The sequence below is a fragment of the Oryzias melastigma genome, linkage group LG21 (genome assembly GCF_002922805.2).
Source record: "Oryzias melastigma strain HK-1 linkage group LG21, ASM292280v2, whole genome shotgun sequence".
NCBI classification, from domain to species: Eukaryota; Metazoa; Chordata; class Actinopteri; order Beloniformes; family Adrianichthyidae; genus Oryzias; species Oryzias melastigma.
The window spans coordinates 16,738,953-16,751,427 of record NC_050532.1 but is presented as its reverse complement, the minus strand read 5'-3'; the positions used below and the strand labels follow the sequence as shown (position 1 = coordinate 16,751,427).

Sequence of the window (12,475 nt, the reverse complement as noted above, 5' to 3'; positions counted from 1 at the left end):
TTTTTGTACAATTTTTTTTTTTGACGAGTATGGCTCACAAAAAACTTTACTTGAATATTATTGGGTCTTTAACTGTAACAAAATGGCAAAATTAATTTAATTTATTGATCACCATGTTAAGCACTGCCACTATATCTCATATTAGTAAACAAGTTTCTTTTGCCCCAGAAAATTCATAGTGCTTTTCTTTTGGTAAATTAATAAATTTACTCTTCTGTTCAAGAAAATATTAGATATTCAAATAAAGATGGAATTTCTCAAAAACAAAATTCTAGTTAAACAGAGAAAGAGAATAGAAAATTGATTATCTTGAGAAGTGAATTGAACTAGAGTTCCTGTTTAATCTCCAAGAACATTAAACTCTACTTTCTAAAACTCTCAATCAACTGTAGGCTAATGGCTTCAAAAATTTGTTGTCACATAGAATTACTTAAAGTAAGCCACAATAAAAAAGAACTCCCACAACCCACAACACCCTTTTAAATTCACAAACAGGGTTTCTACACGTTAATTTAAGTTCAATTTAAGACTTTTTAAGACATTTTCAAGGTCGTGCATATCAAAAATCAAGATCAATTACTCAGTCTATTTCCTATTTTCTTATTTTTTTCCAATTTCAAAAACCAAAACTTCTTATATTGGTTTATTCTGTGATGCTTTAGCCCACTTTTTTTTCCTACCGGTGGTGAGCAGTTGGTGCACAACAACTGATTCTCTCGCTGTTTATTTACATCATTTGATGAAAAATATTAAGGTGAAAAAATTTAACTTTTTACATAAACTGTGAAACTGAGAAGCCCAAAGTTTTTAAGGCTCACATATCAAAATTCAATCCTTTTTAAAGGCTTTTTAAGGTAATATTTTTTAATTCATAAATCCAATGCTTTTAAGACTTTTTAAGACCCCACGAGAACCCTGACGGTTTTTTTTAAAACTACAAGCACACAAATGTTTTTTAGGCACCAGGGATTTTAAACTAAAAATTTTTAAGATAAATGTTTTCTGCACAATAAAGAAGAAAAAAAAAGTAAATTTTTCTTAAGTTTGCCAAATATTTACTAACATTTAGACAATGAGATCTATACTCATTGCATGTTTTTTATTCTGAAGATAAAAAAAGTAAAAATTAACAATTAAAATAACCATATTTTATTAATTAAAAACATAAATTTGACCTTAATTTGAAACAGATTAGATAAACGTTGACATTTGACAAAAATCATAAAGCCTAAATACTGTTACAAATTAATCAGTTTAGTAATGGTGATTAATATGCATTGATTACTGTCAAAAAGAGAAAGTAAATGAAAATGTGTGCAGTGTGTTAAAGGTTATTTCCAATAAAAGCACATTTATGCAAAAATTGAAAACCTCAGTTTCTTTTCTCCCTCTATCCATCATTCTGTTCAACTCCAAACCCTAAATATTTGATTCATACATAAAATAAGTTATCCAAACCTGAAATAACCCCAAAACCAAGTAGCTAGTACCCCAATCCCCTCTAAAAAGGGGTGGAAAACACAACATCTGAATGAACAGCAGAGTTGTTAAGTGCAGTGAGTCATTTGTGAGGATCTACAGAACATATCTGCATATCTATTGAGGATTTTTCACATAAATTACTTTATATTACACGGTTCACCAATCTGTTACAGCTATGTCACTTAGTCATTCACATGTTTATCACTGTTCAGTCACATTTGCTCATGATGTTAGTCAAACAGCCATGACTTTGTTGGAAAGTGCTTCAGTATATATTATAAACCATCATAGTAATCAAATTGATTGATGAAAGAGAAGAAATTTTTAGGGGTGTCAAATTATGACATTAATCGTGATTAAATAATTACAGCCAAATCAGTGCGCTATTTTTTTAATTGAGGTAATCTATTTTTGATCAAACTGTCGTGTTCTTAAATATATATATTAAAAAAAGGACAACTTTTTACTCGCATGAACGTAGCAAAAATGTTTGTTTTTTCTTTTCTTAATTGTTCGAGATTGAAAAAAATACACCTTGGTGGTGTAAAAGTAAGTCTTGGCAGACTGTTATAATAAAAAACTTCATAAAGCCACTTTTTCAGTTATATTTTGATCTTTTACTACGGTATAATATTACTAATTGCCTAAAAAATAGGCTTTTCACATTAATTAATAGATTTGATTATAATAGACTGATTCCATAAATTAATTAATTACACGTCATGATTAATTAATCACACAAAAGAAACAATCGCAGGAGAGAACTAGGATTTTTAGGCCACATTTCAATGGAAAATTATAACAAAATTACAGGTAAAGTTTCAGTCATTAATGAAATAACTTCATCATAGCTTCACATCACTGCATTCAACAAGTCTAATGCTACTTTTAATTTTTTTTAATCATTTTTATGTTAACAAAAATTTACAGTAATGAACGACCTTCTAGTTCAAGCGGTTGCCACTTTAAAAATTCTTAATTTCGATAAACAAATCCAACTTAACATGTCAGTGACAAAATGTTGTGGTAAAAGGACCAGAGGGATAAGTGAGACAAAGCACTTTCCACTTCTAGAAGATTAAATAAAATATGTAAAAGGTGAAGGGAGGGTTTCAAGTATGCTAGATAAAAACAGAAAAAAAAAATCATCTTGACTAATGCACATTTCTTACATGCACATTTATCTAAATACCAGTCTCTAGTTTATTTCTTTTATTAATCACAAGTTAGCTTTACAGCAAGGGGGATTTTATTTTATAGAGACTCCTACAGGAAACTTTTCAAACTCCAACAACTACTGATGTACATGTATTTACTATTCAATTATAATGATGACATAATCATGAAAATTATAAAAATGTAATAAATCACACAGCAAAAGCATCAAAATGAATCTATCTGACCTCAGTTCTTTCAATGATCTTTTTCCAGTAATGGTTAAAGCCCCCTTGAGCTGCCTCCATCTCTGAGAGGAGTAGGTTACTGCCAACCCGCGCCACATGTGCCCTGTTTTCGCACTCAGGTGCAACAGAGCTGTAAACCATACTGGCTCAGGCCTGTTATACACACTCATTACTATTTCACCAGCAGCGGAACAACAGCATTGACAGCTCCAGTGTCCCAGGCATTAATAAGAGACAAAGCTGTATCGCACACATAAGGTTACAGCGGTTTACCTTTCTAATTTCCCAGCACAGACAAAAAAAAAGAAAAAAACAAAACAACATGTACTGTCAATGTGTCCAACACACATGTACGCCTGTATTCAGAACCAATAGTGGCAAGGAGAGGAGGATCCTGCAGTATGCAGGTAAGCTGGCATTTGATTTAAGGTCTAAATCAGAAGATTATTTTATTACTTCATGAACTTAAACCAAAATGACAAAAAGAAGCTTAAATAAAGTATCTGAACTTAATTGAGTCAGGAATAAAACGTATATAAGGGTGGGGTCATCACCCCATACGATAGCACAAAGGTTAAGGGACCACTTCCAATTTAAAGTCTTTCTAAAAGTGCATAAATGCATGGTTCAGGCTTTAGTGTTGAAAACTCTAGCATTCATAAGTTCCCATGCAAGTTTGTAAATCCGCTTTTTGGCTCTACATACAAAACATGGCAATTGAACGTACGGTGAAAGTTAAACCAATTTAACTTTGACCAATAAGAGACTTAAATTTGGTAGTGATGTATGGGTAGCATCCTTTTTAATTCACAAAAGGGCCAATCGCTTTGTAAATGGATTATAAAACAAAAATTAATAATTACGGCTTGTGCCCGGACAGAATTATTTGACACCAAGTCATTAATATCTTGGAATAGAGCTGGGAAAAAAAAGTCTGGAACAAGATTTGCAAAATTTGCACCACTTCGACAATTCACATCAAGCCTCTTCCAACTCTCAGTACATAGTAGTATTGGGTAACGATCATTGACACATATAGAGATGGCCGTCACTACACCAACATAGAAAATACCTTACTTCGGGTTCCAACGAAATGAACTAAATATCTGATTGGTTAGTTTATGACTTGAATAACATATGATAAAGAAAAAATATCATGAAAAAAAATAGGTTTAGCACAAACTAGTTAAAAAGAGCAAAAATAGTTATTTTGACAAACAGAATGTGTAATAGCTATTCATTTCTAAATAGAAGTCTAAGAGATTTTGGCTCTCTGAGAACATCTAGTTGCCCTTGATGTAAATTGGTAGTCATTTAAACATGGTTTGCTGTTACAGTTTACTAAGGATGTTCAAATTGTTTTAAGTCATCCAGGAAAGCACCAGCTCTTCATTTTAAATGTAATGGGGTAAAATTTTCAGTAGAAGAAGTCACTAGCCCGGCTGATTGGGTGGGATCGGCATGGATGAGCCCGGCCCACAAACAACCGCTGATGCTAAGAGACAGATAATGCTTCAGAGATTACTGTGCTGAGCCCACCAACAGCCCATGCCCTGACCAATCTGCATTCAGAGGAAATTACATAATAATGACTGCTCCACATCCTCAGAGGACTCTGCCCACACCGCAACGACAATCCATCTATCCTGATCTGCTCTTTATTGTGATTGCAGAATGGCTACAGGAGCAGCAGGAAGGAAGCCTCCCTCTCAGATCCATGCACCTGCTAATCCCAAGCATGATTTAGCGGATTGTGTGTGGAGCTAAAATACCCAAGACTGCAGCAGCCACTCTTAGAAATGATGGAACATTTACACTCCAAAACATATCACAGAAAGAGAAAAAAACAACAATGGGTGGATCCTATAAAATGGTGATGTGGGGGTGGGGGGGTGGGGGAGCTGCTGCTCTGTGGTGGGGTTGGAGGTCAGAGACAAAGCAAAGTCACATGAGAAGCTAAGGGAATGCCCCAGGCCCGACCCACCACAGTGTGTCTCCACAACACAGATTGGGTTTACATGTCATTTGCACATGTAACCACTTTGTTCTGATTCATGTGAACAACAATAAATCCTTTGAATAGTTTGGAAAAATGCAGAGGATTGATGGAGGGTGGGATGGATGGATGGATGATCTATTTTTATTTAGCTCTTTACGCTATCAGGGTACCAAGGTGTTTTACAACACAAGATCAAAATAGAAAATTAAAAATTGAGCAAATTATGCACAAAAAATGTAGAATAACAGCATAAATTACAAAAGGCAATAAAATACATAAAAGGCAAATGTTAAATAATGTACTACCAACTACTGAGTATTTAAATGCATTATAAAAAGGTAAGTCTTAATCTGATGTTGGAAACGCTTTAGGATTTTTGTTTCTACTGTTTTGTCCTCCAAAATGCCAGGCCATGGTCTGATGGTTCCAGATTTTAGCCCGTCTGAGACTAGTTTAGCTTCCGTTTGCCCCATTTCTCGTCTTAAAATCACTATGAAGCATTCGGCCTGACTGAACAAGATGAAACAAAAATATCAGCTTTCATAAAAATAAATAAAACCATATCTGTCAGGCCTGATTGTCCATCTACGTCTTTACTTTTTAGAAAAGCAAGAGTTTAGTAAATCGTTATCAAACCAGCGCCAAATATATATATATATATATATATATATATAAATTTACCACAATAAATAAAGAAAATGTGGATGCTCCTAAAGTGATAGCATTTAGGATCATTGGTGTCTAGCAATCCCGTCCCATTATAAGACATCACTCAGTATGCATTGCGATGAGGTTCTATGAATAGCCGAGCTTCCCTGTCACTCATGTTTTAACCTAAAGATATGCACATCAGAGGTCAGAGGTACACGCTCGCTGACGGTCAGTATGACTTGCACTCTGGTTCTGGCTCTTCCACTCGTGTGTGTTAATATGTTCCCCATGAGGGGCTCCGGGCTGTGGTAATTATAGAAGCACCGCTAGCACAAACATCGTAGAAGTACATTTAAAACTGTGCACTGTTGCATGAATACAGTACTATGAATACCAAACATAAAGCAGCATTAGGGTTCTGAAAACAAATATCGTCTCTTTCTTAGAGTAGTCACATGAACACCTTAACTAAGGTTTTTAAATGTGTCTGGACTTCCTGAAATAAACCAAACACCATATTTGCAGTAAATCCCACTCACTCTTGGGGGTTCAACAATGCAGAGTTAATCTAGCCCCTTCACAGTCGCCACTGTAATACCCTTGCCCAAATATAAAGGGATGTAGAGCTTAACCCACTTCTTAACAAAATCCCAGTCCTCAAACAGACTGACCAGTGAGCTTCCAGTATACTCTGACAAACGATAAGTCTGCCTCCACAGGCTCACCAGACAGACTGGAAAATGGATCCTTTTGGGGCCTGAGTGTTGAGCGCAGGAAGTGAAGCAGGACCCGTGGAGCTCAGGCAGCATCGCTACTGAAATGTCAGCCTGCTAGAAGGACATGAGGAGCAGGCCTGAGGGGGGGAGAGAGGACCCGGGCAGGCAAAACTGTTGGGCAAGGAGGGAAGAGACATCCACTTTCATATCCCTCCTTCAGCCCGGCCTTTGTTGTTTGGTTTTTTCCACTTATTTACTCTCCAAAAGCTGGCCGTCGAGCATTGTGAACACCCGGCGCACAGAGCCAGCTTTCTTATTGGTGTAACATCTGTAAGGCATCTATCTGCTCAAAGTCAGGTAAACACAACCAACAAATATTATTGCATTATTTAAACATGCTTTAAGAAAGAAACCTCAAAAAGACATTAAGTAAAAAGTGTCTTCATTCTAAATCTCATCAATTTCGGCCATTTGAAATTAAATTGAAAGAAAAGATGAAGCATTTACCCTGATTTCCATTGTTCCAATATCCACTCCACTTGCCAGAAACCTAAAAATATGTTCCCCAAATGGAGAATCGATACACGACAACAATCATGCTCCTTCACATGAATCGCAGCTCTGAGAAGTCCGATAAAAAACAGGAGCTGCTGCTGCTGCTGCATTAATAAAACCCTAACAGACCAGGCAAGTATCCAGAGCCGGGATTAGAGAGATCGGACCAGCTGCAAGACCGCACCGCTGCTGTTGCTACACATGTCAATTACATTAATACAGCTTCCTGTCTGCATGCCAGCATCGTTACCATCCTAGACCTTTCTGACCCTCAAGAGTCAAAAGCACAGATTTGCATGTTCTCTTAAAACAAACACTGACTCTAATGCAGCACTGAGACAAACATGACCAACTTTTTGAGGACTAATATAAAAATAGCAGCACTGAAGGAAAATACATCTTCCTCTTTTTTTAAATTTCCATATTTTTCAGAGTATAAATTGTCCGAATTCCCAACCTAATCCCTAACTACTACAAACTATATAGTGCGGAACCATCGAGTGTCCTGCAATTCGGACGCATGCTCAACATATATTTTTCAAATGGCAAGTATGACGTCACCAATTTCACAATGTGAAAATTTAATCAATACGAACATTTTATGACGTCTATGTATGACTCCACTGTGTTTTGATGATGATGAAAATGTTGGTTTATTTAAAAAAAAATACATTAAAAGACGTTTTTTTCACAAAAATTGTTTAGACACAATGCATTGTGGTCTGTATTTGCTAATGTAGTGAGCATTGATGCACGCTGGTTTTTTGCAAAGATTTCTGGGAAATTTCTAGGGCACTTGATTTTGGAATTGTAGATTCAGACAGCCCTACAAAATGGTGAACGCACTATACAGTGCCCTATTTAGTGACTAGTGAAGGAATTTGGACAGTCTTAGTTTTAATTGGCTCCATTGCCTTTCCAATCAGTCTTTGTAAAATGCATGTTTTATGTAATAAATTGTGTTTTTGTACTTCCAAAATTAAACTGTCATCATTCATGGCGAAAATGGACGCTGGTATTCTCTACAGTGTAAACTAAACTTTGCACGTTTTATTTTGAAAGTACAATAAAAGTTTTTTATTTTGAACATTGGACCAGTTTCCTGTTTTTCTTGATTTTTGCAGTGAAATTGAAGCGTCAACGGACTAATCTAGAACTCCTGTGTAAAGCTTGTGTTGCGACAGAACAAATGTCAGATGCAGACACGACAGAACTGATGTTAACAATCCGATTGATGAATAAACATTTTATATATATATATATATTTTTTTTTTGTGTGTGTGTGTGTGTGTGTGTGTGTCAACACAACACAATGGACACGCACCCTAGACAGACCAGTAGAAATCGGCCTTTAGTCTTATGCGGGCTTGACAGGAATGTTCCAAAGCAACATAGTGGATGAAGAATTCAACAAATTATGATTTTCCTTACAAGATAAAATGTCTGTTTTTGTTAAACTCCAGTGCGGCTTATACATGATGTTTCTTTTTATTATGCATATTTTAGCTGCTGCAACTTATTTTCTGGAGTGACTTACAGTTAAAAAAAATAAGGTGAAACCTCCATTTGAATTATTTTATTTTTTTTATTTCTAGAACATACTTTTTTTCTTCAATCCATTAGTTTCATATTGAAATAAGTATAAGAGAAGTCATTATGTCAAACAGAACTATAGGTTTGCACTAAATTATAGCAACATTTTCAGCATAAACAGATACTAACATTGCTGCAAATAAAAGTGAGCTTCATACAAAATATTGAAGGTTTAGCTGATTTAAGCAAAAAATAACAGATACTGACAGCTGACTGGATTTAAGTAAGAGGGTAGCAACTGTCTGTGTGAGTATATTAAATTATCCTTGCGTGCAAGTCAGAGGAAACTGTTCATCTCTGTTTTTAATGCCTCAGGAAATGAAATCGATACTGTTGTTTATTGTCTCCATCAAGGCTTCATTATGAAATGAAAAAAGAGTCTGCTTGTTCTTTGCTGATTGCAGAGCTTTGCTTTTCATATCACTGCCATCTTGGCACAGATGAAGTGAGCAGAACTGCCCCGCATGTGTTGCTGCTCGTATTTGCTGTAACCTGGTGTGAGCCCTCTGCACCCAAATGCACAAATAACAACCCAAGAGGAGCACACAGTAGAGAGGAAGGGTTGCAATTGGCCGATTTGTGTCGAGACCGACCAGCAATCGCACTGCAGCTGGGCTGCAAGTACAACACAGGTAAAGCGAGAATTTGAATGTTGCAAAAAAAAAAAGAGGACTGTTTTACTCAGCAATGAGGGTGAAACCCAATGCTGTTGTGGCGACAGCGCACACTCGCTGTCAGAGCGCGTCAGCAGAGACGCGTCGCGGCCGGGTGTTGCGTGCGACTGTTGTGACACGAAACCATCGTGAAAGACAGATGGATTAGCTGTGTGTGATTTGTGTCGTATGGGCTATCAGTGCTGCTTTATAAGGGAGACCGTTACAGAAACGCATCCAACAACAGGCAAGTCATGCATGGTCAGCTCCCCACAGCAGGTGCTCCTAAATAATAACTAATGGAACACAATACAGGATCATTTTTGTCACTAGTTCATTCAAAGGTTCCAGAATCTAAGGAAAGCTATAGTTCATATAGGCTGTTATAAATAAAACCAATTCTATAACCTTTTTTTGTTGTTAAAACAACACACAACAGTGGATATTTTGGTTCTCAAATAAACCAAAAATAATCATATTTTCATCTTCATAATGAAGATATTTCAAAGGGAAAGAATTGCATGCAAAAGCAGAGCAACAAAACTTGCAGACAATAACGCCCCAGGGCTTTGAGTCCACAAAAACTAGGTGGTGCGCTAAAGAAATAAAACTATTTTCTTTTCGGTGGTTCCCTTCTGGGGAATTATCCGCCTCCATTGAAACCTTTCCTCTGCATCCTCCTCACTCACACCAACCACACTCTTGTCCTCCTTCACTACATCCATGAACCTCCTCTCCAGGCAGCTTCAACTTTAGCATCCTTTAAAAATCCACTCCTTCAAATGAAAATTGTGTTTTTAATATGTTCTTGTAGCATTCTTCTCATAATGGAGGACAAACATAAAGAAAATTCAAATGAAAACTGTGTTTCTGAGTATTTCTTCTTTCCAATCATGGTGAATCAGGAGCAGATTAAAAACAGTACTCGTATGAGCTGATATCTGTGTCAAAACTGTATGGCTGGATTGCTCCAACATTGCTCGCCATTTATGTTGAACCTCTAACATTAGGTTGGGGTTGTGAGGGGCTGTAAGATAGCATAAGAGCAAGTAATGATCATGGGAAATGAGCACAACAAACATTCCTCAACTCAGAGGGGAATTTCTAACAAACTACTGCCACTATGCAGAAAATGTCCCAGAAAATTTCTAAAAACTGTTATTAAATTCCACTGGAAATACTTTTATGATATCAAAACGTGATTGAGGTGGGAATTTAACTAACAACTGTGCATCTTCTGTCCATCTCAATCTGGCTTCTTTAATTTTCCACCCCAAAATAAAATACTCAATCCGATCATTTCCAATCTTTTCACCCCCAAAACCCACAAACCCTGAGTTCTGCATAGTCCAGCTTTGTTTGCATAAAAACAGTCACCAAAAGAATAACAAATAAAAAAAATCACATTCTATTCACTCTTACCTGAGTTCAAACATAAATCAAAGTGCAAAAACAACCAAAAACAAAGATACATTTTATCTAAGATGAATATACATCAAAATAGTAGTACAGTTTTAGGTATAAGACTGTATCACCAAGTAAAGCTGGTACATAACATGTTTAACAGCAAATTATAAAGAGAAAAATCTTCAAAAGTATAACCTGAGTTCACAGAATAAACATTTCTTTACAAGTGCTATAATTTCTCATTCTTTTGCAGTAAGAATCCACTAGAGCCTATAATTTAGTCTCTCCTCCTGGTTGAAGCACAGAACTGAGCTGTTTTTGAAGCCCCAGCAGTTCAATATACTGTACAGCACTCGAGTTACATAATGAAGGCGAATAAGAACCTTAACCTTTAATCAGGAGCGAGCCCCGCTCTGTTGTTCGTCTGCTCTTTGACTTTAAATTCGTCTTAAAGCAGCAGGAGTGAGCTGCCGATTCAAACAGCAGTCGGTGTGTAACTCGAAGTTCATTCATGAAGACATGTAAACAGTTGTTGTAGCCGGGTCGTCGTGTTAAAAAGCTGCTGACAGCTGCCTCTGTCAGCGCATTAACGTGCGGTACTCCTTCAAAGCGAAGCGTTTCCTATCAAAACGCTCGCGCGCAGCCCTTTACATGCTACTACACGGCTCAAAGTGTTTCTAGATTTAAGATAAATGGTCTGTGTTGTGGTTATTTACCGTTTATTGCTTTAAAAATCCTGCAGAGAGATGTCCGACGGCTGCCGCTGCCTCTGCTTCTACGTATTTACTCGAATGGTAGATTCTCGTGAGCGTCTTGCGTCACTTCCGGATACTCGCTCCCACCTGTGGACCGCTTGTCAAAGATTGTATATTAACTCAGACCTCCCACTATGAGTTAAATAAACGAGTGGGATACTAATATTTTTATATTCACAACTCCAACACTTTCTATGTTTATGTCTACACTATTAGCTTATTACCTTTTTACCCTTAAATTTTAACGCTTCTGAAATATACATATTCTATTTTCTTAATGTTTTATAATAACAATGTACATGTTATAGTAAATTTCTTTCTTTATTATATAATACATTTATTTTTAACAGCAAGAAAGAATACGAGTGATTCTCTTTAAGTAGAAAAAAATGTTTCCTTCAAAAATAAAATAAAATCAGCGATATTTATTACACACTTTTTTGAAAGCACTGAGCTTTGTAAAATATAAATAGTAGACATTAAGTTCGAGAACATGTTTAGCCTCACAAGAAGTTCAATAAGTGAAAAATACTGGATGTTGGTTTCATTTACTCAAAAATAATCAAAGTGACACATCGTAGTTTCTGTGCTATCTGTGCTTCCGTGGTTAAAAATAGCTTATCTGCGCCCCCGGAATATTAACAACAAAACGGACAAAAACAAATTAGACAAAATTCCAATTTGATTGTTTAAAAATGATTTTATCTCTTTGTTTGTGGCCTTCTGACGCACTTCCCACCACAAAATCACTAGACTGCCTCTGCCACAACAATTGAACGTAAAAATCTCTAATTGCGAATTGGTACACTTTTCCAAACTAAGCTTTGTATTTACTTTACTCAAGCTAAATATTGATATTAATAATTTATTATTGAAATCAGAGCAACGGTTGAATAATTGTGAAACCGATACTCGCTCGTCTGGCCACCTCCGCTGGACCAATCAGAGCTCGCCGAGGCTGATCCGAAACTGAAAAATAGAAGCAGAAAAAAACGGGACTTTTGAGGGAATCTTGAACGCAGCACGTGTGAATTTATGCTCAGTTAGGGGAAATAAATAAATACAATTCATTACATTTTTAGAATAGGTAAATGTAAAATTAGGTATAAGATCCTTGCAACAAAAACACGAATGTTTGACCTTTTCAGAAGTGCTCTGTCATATTGTAATAAACATTTGACATTTTTAAAATTATATCATCTTGAACAAACATTGCTTTAACAGTAAATTGGGCCACAGTCAGTTCTTTTCATGACCAACT

At 36.2% G+C, this 12,475-nt stretch overlaps 1 protein-coding gene across 1 annotated transcript in view; it reads right to left on the bottom strand.

The window, feature by feature from the left end:
• Nucleotides 1–11,306, bottom strand: part of si:ch211-45c16.2 (mitogen-activated protein kinase kinase kinase 13) — a 29,247-nt gene extending 17,941 nt beyond the window's left edge. Inside the window, exon 1 of the mRNA XM_024286557.2 lies at nt 11,176–11,306. The gene's annotated coding sequence lies outside the window, so the exon portion shown is untranslated. The remainder of the gene's footprint in view (nt 1–11,175) is intronic.
• Nucleotides 11,307–12,475: the final 1,169 nt, after the last annotated feature.